This window comes from Lepidochelys kempii, chromosome 1, assembly GCF_965140285.1.
Source record: "Lepidochelys kempii isolate rLepKem1 chromosome 1, rLepKem1.hap1, whole genome shotgun sequence".
Taxonomy (NCBI): domain Eukaryota; kingdom Metazoa; phylum Chordata; order Testudines; family Cheloniidae; genus Lepidochelys; species Lepidochelys kempii.
The window spans coordinates 299603383-299618542 of NC_136380.1; the positions used below are offsets into that span (position 1 = coordinate 299603383).

General features: G+C 41.6%; 1 protein-coding gene across 1 annotated transcript in view; it reads right to left on the minus strand.

Annotated features, from left to right (window-relative positions):
- Positions 1–12967, minus strand: part of CNTN1 (contactin 1) — a 432672-nt gene extending 419705 nt beyond the window's left edge. The window contains exon 1 of the mRNA XM_073328045.2: positions 12805–12967. The gene's annotated coding sequence lies outside the window, so the exon portion shown is untranslated. The remainder of the gene's footprint in view (positions 1–12804) is intronic.
- Positions 12968–15160: the final 2193 nt, after the last annotated feature.

The following is a 15160-nucleotide window of genomic DNA, read 5'->3' on the forward strand; positions in this document are numbered from 1 at the left end:
ACAGAAGTGGAGCTAATCATTCTGGAGTGGTGGGGGTAGGGGAAAGGAGTATCCATATCCTTTGAGATCTTCAAATACGATCCCAAAGCAATGGGAAAAAACAAGATTTTATGGTTCAACCGTATTTAAAGACGGAGTCAGATGATTTGTAGAAACCCACAAAACATTTGACAATAAGAGACTGAACAGAAATGAAAACAGCTGTGCTTTATGACCATCCTTGGGTTGTTTTAACAAACCTTTCTTGAAGCTCATTAATTTCTGTAGCATTTTATGTCATTCTGAGAAGCAAAGTCAAAGCTTTCTGATTTCCACAACAAATATACTTGATCAAGTCAGAATGTCAGATTTATCTTTTACTGTGTCTTATGTACATACCTAAGTGCAAATTAATCTTTCCTCTCAGTAGTTTTGCTTCCCTGCTAGCCCTATCATGTAGTGTAATCACATGTCTTAATAAAAAATAAACTGACAATGTGTTGGTGAGTGGAAATGCATTCAAGTCTTTTTATTTCAAAATCTTCCACTAGTCTGAAGTGTTCTTAAATGGTAAAACTATCACTATTACAACCGAATGAAAAAAAAAATTCTACCCAGTTTAAGAGATTTTTAAAACACTCCACCATTTAAGATACTGAAGTTGATTAACAAAATTTAACCTGCTCTTACTCATATGTTCGTAAAGGGAATAAATGTCTTTGTGTGTTGTAAATATTGGTTTAATGTTTATTTTTCCTTTAAACAACAAGTCAGAAATTCATGTATTTAATGAAAAAGGTGCCTATATGAAAAGAACTTGCAATTTCAAATGTCCAAAGGGTTATTATATTTATATTCCTGTTCTGTTTGCTTAATAATGTCAAACACTTCCATAAAAAGAAAAGGAGGACTTGTGGCACCTTAGAGACTAACAAATTTATTTGAGCATAAGCTTTCGTGAGCTACAGCTCACTTTTCCACCGAATGCATCCGATGAAGTGAGCTGTAGCTCATGAAAGCTTATGCTCAAATAAATTTGTTAGTCTCTAAGGTGCCACAAGTCCTCCCTTTCTTTTTGCGGATACAGACTAACATGGCTGCTACTCTGAAGCCTGTCATTATACAAAACACTTCCATGTAACATTTAGCTCAAAATTGTGTTTTAGGGTTATTAATGGCCCAACTCCTTACTTAAGAGAGTGTTATATAAATGATCTGTTCCTAATGACTCAAACAACAATACAGTATAGCAATCATGTTATCCTATCCTCTAAAATGTTGCATTTTGCTCTTCAAAAAATCAACTGCTGCATGTTCATGTCCAAATGCAGTGGCTGATTTTCAAAGATAGGTGGCAACGCAACCCTCATAATAGAGGTATTAAATGACATTTTCTCAAGTATCTTAAAACTAGGTAATTACCAAAGAACTAATGACTTGAAAAAGAAAACAGTCTACGAAAATATGGCTTATTAGCTTGCTAACAGATGATTAGTCAGGAGTCCTATACTGTCAACTTTAGTCTGATAAAGTACTCTATATTAATACTATGCCATGAATCCTGAACAACGAAGGTCTGTTTCTCCTTTCCTAAATGGGCTTTCCTTCTCTCAGTATTGGTGTATTAACGACAGATAAGACTCTCTTTAAGACGTAAACACCTTCCTAAGAAAAGGTATAGATTCACACATGTCAAGACCACCGATTAGAGTGATACTTGTATTGATGTTCACACAAATGAATGTAATGAATATAATGTATCAATACAGGTAACTCTGGTGCATTGGAAAGTCCAGATCAGTCTGATTAAGTGATCTGTTTTAACTATAAGTTTCATTGTTTGTTATTTGAAATATTTTTGTCCTATGCTATTCATACTTTCATTTTACAATTACTGGCTGTTCTGCTCAAGAGGAAATTAACTCTGTCTAAATCTGAATGCTAATACAATGGATTCCCCTGTACCTCTATCACTGAGCTATTTGAATTTAAGTACTGTGCAGATTGTTAGGGGGCTTATTCCTTCACCCACTTACTTCCCTGGTCCCTCTTGCATGAACAGAGAGCAACAATACCCAAAGTCTAAAGGTGCAAACAATTCAATGTTTATTGGGGTGAACTTCCAGCAAGCATGATTCCAGTTTCCTTCCTTAGTGTCCTCCTTCCCAGCTCTGACACCACAGAGCCTTACACCTGTGTCCTTGTTCCCATTCCTGCCCTTAGCAAAACATGATTCCAACTTCCTTACTCCCATTCCCTATTCCCATTTCCCCCTTTAGCAAAACACGATTCCAATTTCCTTACTCCTATTCCCTGTTCCCATCTCCCCTCTTTAGCAAAACATGATTCCAATTTCTCCACCCCCATTCCCATCTCCCCCACCCACACACCCACCCCCTTAAGGTTAACCTGTCCCCCTTATTTTCAGGCTTGACTTGTTTTTTCAACTCCCTTTCCTGGAGGGCCATAATCTGAGTCTTCTAGTAGCTTGTTTGCTGACCAGATGTATTTGTTATTTGCAGCTCCTCTGTGCCCATCAGCTAGGTAATTTGCATTTACACACAGAGGCTTACTAGCTTGCTTCTGGATCCAAAGCTGTTAGCAGCTCAGACACTGTCTTAAAAGGGAAGCATTCCACTTCCACTAGAGTTCTGATTACTTTCCACTTTCATCTCCTGCTCAAAAACACAGAGATCTGAAAAAGAAAGCACAACCTATTGTGGCTCCTTTTGGAGCCCTATGAGGATTTTAACGAAGTACCATGTTTTATTTGCATTTTTTTTACCCCTTCTCCAATATACACTGCACATGTCCTGGGAAAATGCAAATTCCTTCCATATAGTTTAACCTCTATAACATTATATTAGCCATATTAATTTTACACAAGATATAACTGCCTCCCCCATGCCCACAGCGTTTTCATGCACACCCACCAAAGCAACAATCTAACCCCCCAGAGCCACCCCAAGGCTCAGTGCTCCCATCATTCCTCCCCTTTTCCTTTTCTTTTACCTGTGCACACACACAAAATTCTCTTTTGCCTAACATCCCTTGCACTGTGATTACTTTTTTTTACACAACTGTACCCCAATTACACTTCCATCTTGTACAACTAGACACAACCAGGGGCAGCCAAGTTCCAATAGAAACCCCTTCCATCCTTTATTGATTTTGATTACATTACCCAAAAGTCAAATAATTTTGATCAGGTTCTCTCTCTGCCTGCTGCCTGCAGCAGTGCCTTATAGACCATTTCTGTGGGAAAAGGGCCCATTTTCCCTCAGAATAGCTGTAAAGGCTTCTGTGGACAGAAGCATAGTGGTGGTAGTAGCCACTCTACCTGACCCCCTTGGATAATTTAATTACCAAGCTTCCATCCAATGTGACTGCACAGAGTTGCACATACAGTTACATTTATATAACTGGGTTTTATCATTAAACAAAAACTTCCTTCTTGACATCTCACATAAATATCCAAAGTACCCTCCATTAAAACTTCAGAAAAACAAAAGAGTGTGGAAAGGCAGGTTGCACTTTGAAACTTTTTTTTTCCCCCCAATCCCCCAGGACCAAGTCCCAAATCCAGTCTCTAAAGGTGGTCTGTTAACTCTGCTTTTGACTATAAACCCTTTTGTGCCAAATCATCTTTCACTACCCCTAACTAATTTACAACCTCACCAGTTTATAAAAGTTGGATACATTTCTGGCACATAGGACTGTATAATGAAAGATTCATTTTTCAGCTAATGCACCAATAATCTTTCCAAAACACTTACCTCTCCAACTGGGCAGCTCTACATTAAGAAATAAAAGATGTAACGAACTAGCATGATTAACCAGGGTCTTCAAAGATCATATTCAGTATTAAAACTCCATAACTGTGAATGTAGTCTGTTTCTGCTAGACTGATTTTTTATTTTATTTTTTTACAGTACTGCATTTGTCCTGCAAGACCTAAGGCAAAACTGAAATGTAGCCAAAGTAGCCAAATATCACTGAGCTATCACCCCAGTAATTGGAATGAAAGTTAGCACTGGGCAATGTTCCACTAGTTGTCCTGTAGCGATGATGTTTGTTGCCATGACTAGCAGATGTCACACTGTTCAAATGCAGTGTGTAAGAGTCATGTAGAAGAAAGGAGAAAGATGAGATATAGAAGTACAAATCTCCTTTCTAGGATTTCACATGTAATTTCAGTATTAGCTAATCTACTCTGTGACTTAAAAATATATATTTTAATAACAAAGCACAGAACTTCTACAATTAGAGTCTGGCTGCGGACCGTTTGCCTGAAGACATATTCTGATCAACTGATTACGCCTTTCTGATGATGTCACAGATGTGTACCAAGTCCCGATGGCAGATATTGAAGACCTTTTCAGTGAATCACACACAAAAATCTCTATGCCTATTATATAAATTGGGGGATGGGAAAAATATGGAGGCAGAAAAGCCAAAGATGATAAGGTAAGAGGGTAAAGAGAAGCACTGAGGGAATGGTTCAGAGTGATGAATTGAAGGGAAAAATTACAACTTTAAAAAAATGTCCAACTCTCAAAGTTGGAGGCTGCCATTTCAGTAGCAGTCTGTGGTCCTTTAAGCCATTTTTAACTCCTTTTCTAGTAAAAAAAACTAACCTGTGGACTGTTCAGTATTCCAAAGTTTGTTTATTTAAAATTTTGAATTTTAAAAGGATGATAAAATGGAGCTGGGCTTTTGGTGACCGTAAGATGGAGAGAAGGAGTTCAGCTATCCTTTATTAAAAACAGATAAAGATTGTTATAACAATTATCAGATAAACATATTCAAGATAGTAGAGAAAAAGTAGATAGATTAGATCAAATAGATCGAGCCACCTTTTCTCTTCTTTTCTCTTGCTAGGAACTACTTTTCACAGTGGAAAGAAACTTTTTTTTTCTTAAAATGAAATTGTAAGGAGTCCTAGTCTAACAGCAATAAGCTAGGTCAGCAGATACCTTAGTAGGCAATCAGCAGCTATTGGTGCACATCTTCCAGTATGCACTAACAGCCTACTCATCCACATGGTGGGTAAAGGCAAATACGCAGTTATGACCTTGAAAAACAGTGCAACCTATGGGGGAACATATGCATATATTCCACACAATCTCATTTTGGGACAGACAGATGGATGCTTGGCAAGAGCAAATTGCTGCCTCCATCAAGGTAGGTGGACATTAAGTTATAAGTATAGTAGAATTCTGGATGCTTACTAGAAACTCCCCTTCTAAAGAAATGTTTGGAATGTAAGGCTGTTTCTGTTTTATTTTCTCTTATTGCAGCTCTTATATTTCTCATCATCACTGCAAATACAAAGGGTTGTGGCCTCCTTGCAGATCAAGGGCCACCCAGGTCAATTTCTGACTAAGTCCTTAGGGTGGTCTGGCTGTATTCAGTTTATGTCCATCACTGGCAATCTTATCACGACACCAAAGTTTTTGGTGCCTACCTGTTCGGCAGCTATGTAGTGGAATTCCTTGGTACACATTCTTATATTTCTTCCTCCGTGCAATTATACCTGAAGATGAAAAGGTCCAAGAATGCCATGTCTCAATGCTATTATCAGATATTCAGTTTTGTATTACTTACGCTTTGAGAGAGAAAACACTGCTTTGAAAAATATTACAATGTTATTTGTAAAATCATGGCAGCATTAAGAAGAGGTAAGTGCATCCAGTCCCGGATCCCCCGTCTACTGCACTAAGGAAGAGAGAATATCAATCAGCTCTCAAACTCAGTCCCTATATTATGAAAACTACAAAATGAAACCCCAAGAAGGGAATAAGCTTAACAACACGTACTTTATACCTTCTTAATTAAACCTTCTTACCTAGGTTTGGCTTTTACTAGGGTTCCTAGATCAGGAGAGCTCAAGGTCACATTCTTGAGCCTCTCTTCTCAGAGAGCCGTGTCTATATCCCTTTAACAAGTAGGGTAATGAGTCACCTGCCTCAGTCAGCCAGTAGAATCAGCACATGCTAACAGGGAAGGCTATATCAGGCAAACACTACAAACCTGTTACATTTATTAATATAATTCAGTGTATGCTTAGTTTTAAATATTTACAAGCAGTTTGGCAAGAATAAATTGATGTATTTTTCTTTGAAAAATACAAGTTACATAATAGTAAACTGCAGTTCCAAGAATAAAAATTAATTTAATCCTTGCTTTAAAAACCAGAATTGAAGAGATTATATTCTGGTATGTACATTAAATCTGTCTGATATTCTGTAAATGAAGCTTGACATTTGAACACACATTGACCAACCCACTGCCTTCTTAATACACAATACTCCCATAAAGTAGACAGTATAACATAAAGACTAACATGAGTGCAGCCAATAACTAGTAATGTGCTAAATAAAAATCCTGATGCTAAGCATAATGAGGTTTCAGTTTGTCATAAGAAATATTTCACTGAGCAAATTAAAAGTTTTTCTCATTGGCATAGCCTACATACTCAAATTCAGGTGCTGCTGTTCAAAATAGATATTGATGATTTGCTCTTACATAATGCCTCCCATTTCTCTACACAAACTAAATCAAATTATTGCTGATGCATATTATCCCCATTGTATAGCTGAGAACAACTAAAGCACAGAGAAATAATACTCCACTGCAGTGAGGTCATTACATAAATGACTAGTGCCAATGAGGAGTGCCATTGGCTTCAAGTCACACACACTTTAAGTCAATGTAATTACTTTTTGCTTAAAGTTAGGCATGTGTTTAACTTGCTGAATTGGGGTCTAAATGAAGTGTCGAAGCTCAAACATGAAGTCTGTCATACAGCTGCGTCTCCTGACTCCCAGTTCCGTGCCTTAACCATCAGATCATCACACTCCATTAGGAAGGAACAGCAGACAACCTGGCTGGATAAGTGTCAAACTTAAAAGAAAAAACACCGTTTAAAAACAATACAACATTGCATATATATCAAGCTCTATACTTCTCATTTCTTAGCCCTGCTGAGTTCATATGAAGATTATGCAGACACTGAAATACTTATAGCTATTCACATCAGAAAATATGTATAAGTAACTCACTTTATAGCACAGCCCAAGATTATTCTAATATTTGACATGGAAAAAAAATGGTAAACATTTTTCTCTTAGAGAAGCAAGTAAATCTGTAAACAGAGTTGTAAATTACAGCCACGGTCATTGAAAACTAGGCCGCATCGTATAAGCACCACCCGCTTGTCATGACAAGGTAGTCCAGTGGAGTGGTAGAGGTTGATTTAACAGCAGGGTTTGTTAAAAGAATTTCATTGAAATGGCCAAAAAAAAAAAACCACACACCACAGAATGTAAACTCTGAACAGTGTTTTACTTTTTCATGTTGGTTTCATGAAAAAAGGATTTCTAAAAAAACCATAAGTATTGAAAAATCACCCTGAAGGTAATTTTTCACTGGATTGTCTCACCTTTTTCCACACCTCTTTTGGAAGAAATCTAAATACCCTAGGTATGCCTACACTAAGCCCAGGTCTGCATGCTCCAGCCTGTGACTGAGCAGGACTTTCCTGCAACTGCAGCTCCAGGCTGTGCCAGACCTGGACCCAGGCGTCTGAACTAACAGCCGGGAGTCTGGATCTTCTGTGCGCTCAGTGACTCTGCTGCGGGGCTCAGGCAGTGTGAAAGAGGAAGTTACCCAATTCAAATGCAAATAGGACAAGTGTCAGCCCTCTGGGGGATGAGAGGAAATAGGTGGGGACAAGAGACTGGGGATAGGGAGGCAGAAGCTGGGACTGAAGACTGCTGAGGGTTGTGGGGGACAGGCAGACTAGGATTTAGGGGTAGAGATGGAGTGTGGGATTGGCTAGATACTTAAGGAGCCAGATGCAGAAACTGGGACAGATTGGACAAGGAGACTGGGAGTAGAATCTGGGGACAGGAACTGAGGAAAGGGGGACACAGATCAGCTGAGAAACCAGGGGGCAGACTTGTCAAATAGACTAGGACTGATAACCAGTGAGGAGAAGCAGACAGGTCTGATGAGGAGTTGCGGTGTGGAGGGAGAACTGGGAATGACTGGGCAAAATGACTTGTACAGGGAGAGTGTGTGAAATGGGGAGAATGGGACTGCAACGAGGACTCGGGGTGGGAAGAGACAGAAGTGAGACAGGAACAGGAGGGACAGGATTCAGCAGAAGGGGTCATGCTTGAAGAGAATGGCAGAAAAGTAAGTGCCCACTAGAGAACACTGCCCTCTAGAGCCTGGAATGGAACCCAAGATTCCCGAGTCTGACCATTTTTCTGCTGTCAGCAAATATCTGTGAAACCCACTGGCAAAGCGTGTCCCCCATCTCCCTCTGGTGCTGGTCCACACAAGATGACAACCTACTGCTGTTATGAGTTACTCCATTAGCTCAAGTGGCAGAGGTCTGTGCAGTGGACTTAAGGTTCCTACCCCGCTAATGACCCCTCTGGGTATCAATATGATGCCACATACCGGATATCCATTTTTCCAGTTTTATTTTTTATAAACGTAGGAAATCACACAGAAAAAATACAATGAAAGAATGTTATTAATGTTGCAAAGTCAAATACACAAAAATTAGAAAATACCAGAATGAAGGCTGCTTGGGCAACTTTCCCTTGTGCATATGCATTATGATATAGTCCTAAATTACATGATCACATACGATTTTTTCCACAGGCCTCTGCTTCATTCAGTGAACAGCACAGACCCGCTTGAGGATGGAGCACTGCTGTGCAGCGAAAGACACGTTGTCTCTACCACCCCTGCTTCGTCCGTTGCAGAAGTTGGAAGGCGTATAGTGAATAAGTCAGGGAAGATTGGTAGTGAACGAGTCAAAGAATAGTTTTAAGAGAAAGGATGGCCTCAAAGCTAAGGCAGTTGAATGCTGCTCTTTGGAACTGGATTCTGTTCCTGCCTCTAACAGAGCTCCTGTGTGATGCTAGGCAAGTCACACAAACCCAACTTTTCACACGTGGTCAGTAATTGAGTCAGTAACTTCTGGGGGAGAAACTTGAGACCCTGGCATCAGATTTGCAGAGTGCCGAGCACTCAGTGAGGCAGCTGAAGTCAATGCAAGCTGAATGTCGAACAAATGAAGTGTTATATAATGCTAAGCATTCTGAAAAATCAGATCCTAGGTTTCTCAGATTGGGCACCCAAAATTAATGGATACTTTTGACCTTAATCCTTCTACGCTCAGCCATTTCATAAGGGTGTTGTACAAACACATTTATTAATATTTGTGAAGCACTGAGATACTATAGTGATGAATTCTGTCTTCAGGACAGAGTTTGAATAGTATTAGTAATAAGGAATGAAGAGAAAATTATATGTTGAACAGCAGCACCTTAAGGGTATGTCTATACTGCTATTAGACACCTGCAGCTGGCCCGTGCCAGCTGACTCGTGCTTGCAGGACTCAGGCTAAGGGGCTGTTAAACTCTGGTGTAGACATTCGGTTTCAAGCTGCAGCTCAAACTCTGGGACCCTCCCACCTCATAGGATCCTAGAGCCCAGGCTCCAGTCCAACCCCAAACATCTACATCACAATTAAACAGGCCTGTAAGCGCAAGTCAGCGCAAGTCAGCCAAGTCAGCGGACACCAGTCAGCTACAGGTTTTTAATCGCAGCCTTGACCCTAAGTGAGCATCTTCTATTCTGTGCACTAAATGAGGCAGGGTCTTGTGGAAAAAACTGTATGTGATGATGTCATTAAAGACTATATCATAACACATACACACAAGGGGGCAAACTAAACTTGTATAGGCAACAGCACTGTAGGCAATATGAAGGTGGAAAGGAAATCAGGGGTCTTCCCCTTTAACTTCTTCCTATTTCCATGCTTTTAAGTTTGGGGTGGATGAGGTATGTCCTGAACTGTCATTAAACATAGTTTTTGTTTGTTAATCACTCCAAGTAACTGTTGCTAGTGGAAACAACCAACTTCCAAAAAACAAAAAAAGAGAGAGAGAGAGAGCGCGCGAGTGAGCGTGCATGCACTTTTGACCAGGTCCTGGAAACAAGGGAAATTTTTAATTGAAGTCAGTGGGAGTTTTGCCAGATTAAGGATCAATACCTACAATCATACTGAAAAATGAATTTACAGAGATTTTTATGTGGCAAAACATATATTTTTTTAAAAAAAAACAACAACTAGTGATGGAAGGGGAATACTCTGAGATTTTTAAAACTTCTCAAGTCCAACCTTGTTACAAAAGACCTCCTCCTGCTGTTTAATAATTATTATACTGAGGCAGAAATTACCTAAATTTTAAAAAGTGATTTGCTAATACTCATCTTAAATAATGGATGTTAGTTAACATCTTCTCTGTTTCAGTTAGCACTGCACAGAAATATATAGCCTTCTTTAGGGAAAAAATGTCTGTGTCATATATAATTACATAATGGCTTATAATCACAAACTGGAATTCAATTTAAAACTATTTTTGTGTGCTTTAATACAATTACCATCAAAAATACCTTAGCTCAGTGATACTCAGAGTGTGGCTCATGAGCTGCAATTGGCTCTTTAATGTGTCTCTGTGGCTTTTCGCGGCACATGATATTAAAACAGCGTGATTTAATTATTAACCAACCTAAGTTATTCACCAATCAGGATGATTTTACTATGGTATTAACCAGTTATCAACTTCCACTAAGTTATTAATTTTTTTGCTGTAAGAATTATAAAATAAAACTAAATATTTCTCCTGTCATACTGCTTACATAGGACTAGTACTATAGTAAATGAAACCGTGAATTCACACTCCTGTGGCTCTTTTGGGTAATGTTGATCGCTAATTTGGCTCCTGAACCACTAATGTCTGCTTATCACTGCCTTAGCTTAAGGGTCATAGTTCATTTTAATTATCTATGTAACTAATAAATACTGTCCATTTAGTAATCTCGAATACATGTCAAAGGCAGAAGTTCTTAAATAGCACTCCACCCAGGAAGCTAAATTCCATAAAAAGATGGTCATTTTCCTTCTGCAACTTAGTGATCAGAAGCACTTGAGTGCTCATCCTCTTGAAAAAAGAAAAGGAGGACTTGTGGCACCTTAGAGACTAACCAATTTATTAGAGCATAAGCTTTCGTGAGCTACAGCTCACTTCCTCAGATGCATATCGTGGAAACTGCAGCAGGCTTTATATATACACAGAGAATATGAAACAATACCTCCTCCCACCCCACTGTCCTGCTGGTAATAGCTTATCTAAAGTGATCATCAGGTGGGCCATTTCCAGCACAAATCCAGGTTTTCTCACCCTCCACCCCCCCACACACAAATTCACTCTCCTGCTGGTGATAGCCCATCCTCTTGAAGGGACTTTTAGCTGCACTCAGGAGTGACAAAGTCTGCAAATGATCTCTCTATTTTCATCAGCAGGTGTTACTACAGTCAATGTGAATTAATACTGTTTACACATAAAGTGCCAAAGAAAAGGAGAGCAACTAACATTTTAGAATAAAAACAGTGAAGTAATGTGATTGTAACTGTAATAAGAGGTAATAAAAAGGTCTTCCAACTCGATTACCATAAATACATGCAAACACTTTTATCTCAAATAAATAAATAAGACATGGAGCTACCTTCCTTTGTGTACGCATACTGGCTCCAAAAGATGCCTGCACAGCAGCAACAGTAGTGTGAAAATGGGAGTGAGTTATAAATGTAGATACATTTTTCACAAGCTTCCAAACATTAATTCACATGCCAAAAAAATTCCTAGAAATCAATGACAGAAATAGATCTGCTGTACTGATCTTTTTGTCCAATCCATGCCAATGCATATTGAGGATGAAGAACATAAAATGCATTTTAACTTTTGTTATTATTATTTTTGGCAGGGATTGTGACAGAAAAAAGAAAGCTGCATTTTACAAAGACTTCAATAGGGATGCACATCCTACTTCCTGCAGTAGGAGTCTGGTGTTCGGAGACCCCAGTGCTAATAATAGCAGGTATCGGGTGAAGGCATTTTGTGAGGTGGGCATGGTAATTCAAGAGTCCACTTGGCTGGCCTTTCTACATGTTGTGAAAGCTGATCCGATTTCCATATTATGGCCAATGCCCTTAGTACGCATATGTCATCTCCTGCCTGCCTTGCTTGGGCCACCCATAGCCAATCCCAGCCTGGAGTAATGACTAGGAACAGTCTCCCTCCTTCTCGGCAGTCTCTCCTGCAACACCAGACACTCATGAACAAAAAATGCCACTGACTTCTCTGAACCCATATGGGAAATTACGATTCAGTTTCAGGCCACAGAATAACATACGCTATGCTTCCTTTCTAGGGAGAAGAAATGGCTAGACTGCAGGGTTAGGGAGGAGGAGAGCTTCTTCTACCTGAAGATACAGAGGGAAGGAGGCTGGGGGGGAGGGGAAGAGAACTGGTCTCAAATATTCATATATTTCTCGAATATCTGTATATACAGGTGGCTCCTAATCCTCCAGCACAGGCTGCACATGGTCATCAAGCCAGTCACAGATCAGTGCTGCTGCTGCAGCTGCACCAGTAGGGCGGCTGCTGAATCCAAGGGGAAAGTTGACTTGGCACCATCCCCATTCTTCCTCTGTTGAATGCGTTGCACCAGGCAAAGCTCTGCCTCTTCCCAAGACATTTCCCCCCATCTACCTACCTTGAACCCTCCCCCTACCGAATCCCACTTCACCCATTCTGCCCCTGCCGCCCCAGGGTGCTTGCTGTCCCCCCCCCCCCCTTTTATTTATTTATTTATTTATTTATTTATTTATTTCACTGTGAAGCAAATATCTCCCCCGCGCAGAAGACAATAAATAAATAGCAGGCCATGTCCTACCTGTGCAATGCTGCTGCTGCTGCACAGCGGGACTGTCACCTAGATGCGCCCCCACTTCCACTGCAAACACCTGGGAGCACCCAGCCCTGCTCCGCGCGCCCAGCCAACCTGCGGGACAGCGGCCCGCCCTTTCCCAGCCCGCACTGGGGGCTCGGGACTAGCGGGGTTGATTGGGGTAGGGGGAGCGGCGGGCCCTGATTGGACAAGGGTGATGTCACTCCCAGGCTGCGCGGCGGGGGCTGGGAAGCCGCCCAGCTGCAGCGGGTCCGCAGTCCGAGGGGGCAGTGGGCGGGAGGCTGCGGGGCGCTGAGCGGGGGCCCGGTGCAGCCCGTTAAAGCAAGGGAGGGAAAGTGGGGGGGAGACCGATGCTGGGGCGCTCAGCATCCCCCACCCAGCCCTGCGGGAGGGGGGACCGGTAGCGTGTACGCGGCCCTCGCACATGCCCAAAGCGGCTGCCCTTGCCCAGCCCTTTGCCCGGAGATTCACTGTCCTCCCCCCCGCAGCCGGGGTGCGGGAGTGCGGAGAGGAGCTGCTGGGGGGAGAAGAGCAGGGTGAGGCTCAGAGGGCCAAAGGAGCACACCCAGGATTACCACCTTCAAGATTCAATAAGGGCTCAGCCCCTGCCAATCATGAGATTGGGTCAAAATCATGGGTTTTTTGCTTTCTGGGTTTTGAGCCTTTGAGTCATATGGGGACCATGTTTTCAAGCTTTTAGCCAGGGACATAAGGGCTACATGTTTATTTAAAAGCTGAGAGTCTCACATATTCAGATGACTCCAGTGGCTGGAGATTGAGGAAAAACAGCAAATATGGTGGGAGACCAGTCAGGGATTGGATGGGCGTATGCAGGAAAAGGTAGTGAGGAGGTTTGCTGGACAGTGAGTGTAGGAGAATGAACAGGACCAGTGCTGGGATGCAGCTGTGACAACTACCCTACAGGGAATGGGGAAAGGCAGAGTAGGAATTGAACCTGCAACCTGTAGAGCTCAGAGTATAAACTGCTACATTTTGAGCTAAAGAGTCAAAACACAGAGGGGCACTGTAACATCTCATGTCCTCTGTAGATTTACACAGGGTGGGGACCTGCACTATTTATTTACCACAAGGTTACACATGCATGAAAATAGATCAGGCTAGGGCAAACTGCATGGGAGGAGCTGAGTAGATGAGTCATAGGGGGGCTAGATTAAGGCAATGTGTGGCCCTAGGCCTCCCAACATGAGGTGCCTGTGGCTCTATTTCCCCAACCCTGTCCCCTCCCCAAGAGGCAGAAATACCCTTATTTTCACTTGGAGTGGCACCACAGGATCCCCTCTGCCTTGTGGACAAACAAGGGTGGCAACAAGGGGTATTATTCCAGAAGCAGGGATATCTACTTGGGGGATCTGGGCCTGCTTCACTCTTCTCCCCCTGCCATACACAGGGTGCATCTATAATCCAGCCTTCTTTTGGCAGCATGTAATCTACATATACACACACTCCCACAGTAGTGTAGATGATGAGGCACAGCACCTGTGAGTAGAGTAAACTCATCTGAAGGGTGTGGATATGTAATTGAGTAGATCTCTTACACAGCTCACTATTTGCCCAAGCCATCTACACAGCTGTTTTTAGCAGTGTTGTGTCCTGCTGCATCCCCACTGCTGGAGCTTTTCCTCACTGCAGTGGAAGGCTCTGGCAGCTAAAACCTTTCTCCACTGTCTCCCCTCGGACAGAGCCTTTCACTGACATGCATAGGTAGACATCACATTATGAACAAGGTGTGCCTTTCTCAGCAGCATGTAGCTACATGTACACTACAGCTGTGGTATGTACGGTAGACATAGCCACAAAATCCTCTGTTGGGGTGGTGCTGCAGAGCTCTCTTGCTGTCCCCTACAGGGAGTCTTGGAGTTAGCTCTGCACCAAGATGCAGAAGGCAGTTCACAGCACTCAGAGTCTACTGACTCAGGCTTACAGGTCTGCAGACTAAGGCAGACATCACTGCATCAATTTTGCTCAGGCTCATGTCTTCAAGGTTCTCTTTGCAACCAGGGGGGTAAAAACTTACTTTTTTATTTTATTGTAATAAAAATAGATTCTGATGTAATGACATGACTCCAGGATCTGGGGATCTATGCTTGGACCTTCAATTCCTGTGTTTTAATTTGTGTGCATAATCATACAGAAGAGCAGGTCAGAAAGGGACTGGGGGTGTATGCATGTATGCATTTGTGATATTGCAGAAATTGAAGACCCTGCAATATTAGGCTTCTGCTACAATTTTGATTTTAATTAGCTTACTTTGCAGAGTCCACAACTTTGCATACATTTTGATGTTTGCAACATTTTTCTCCCATTAGTTCAAGAGAACCCC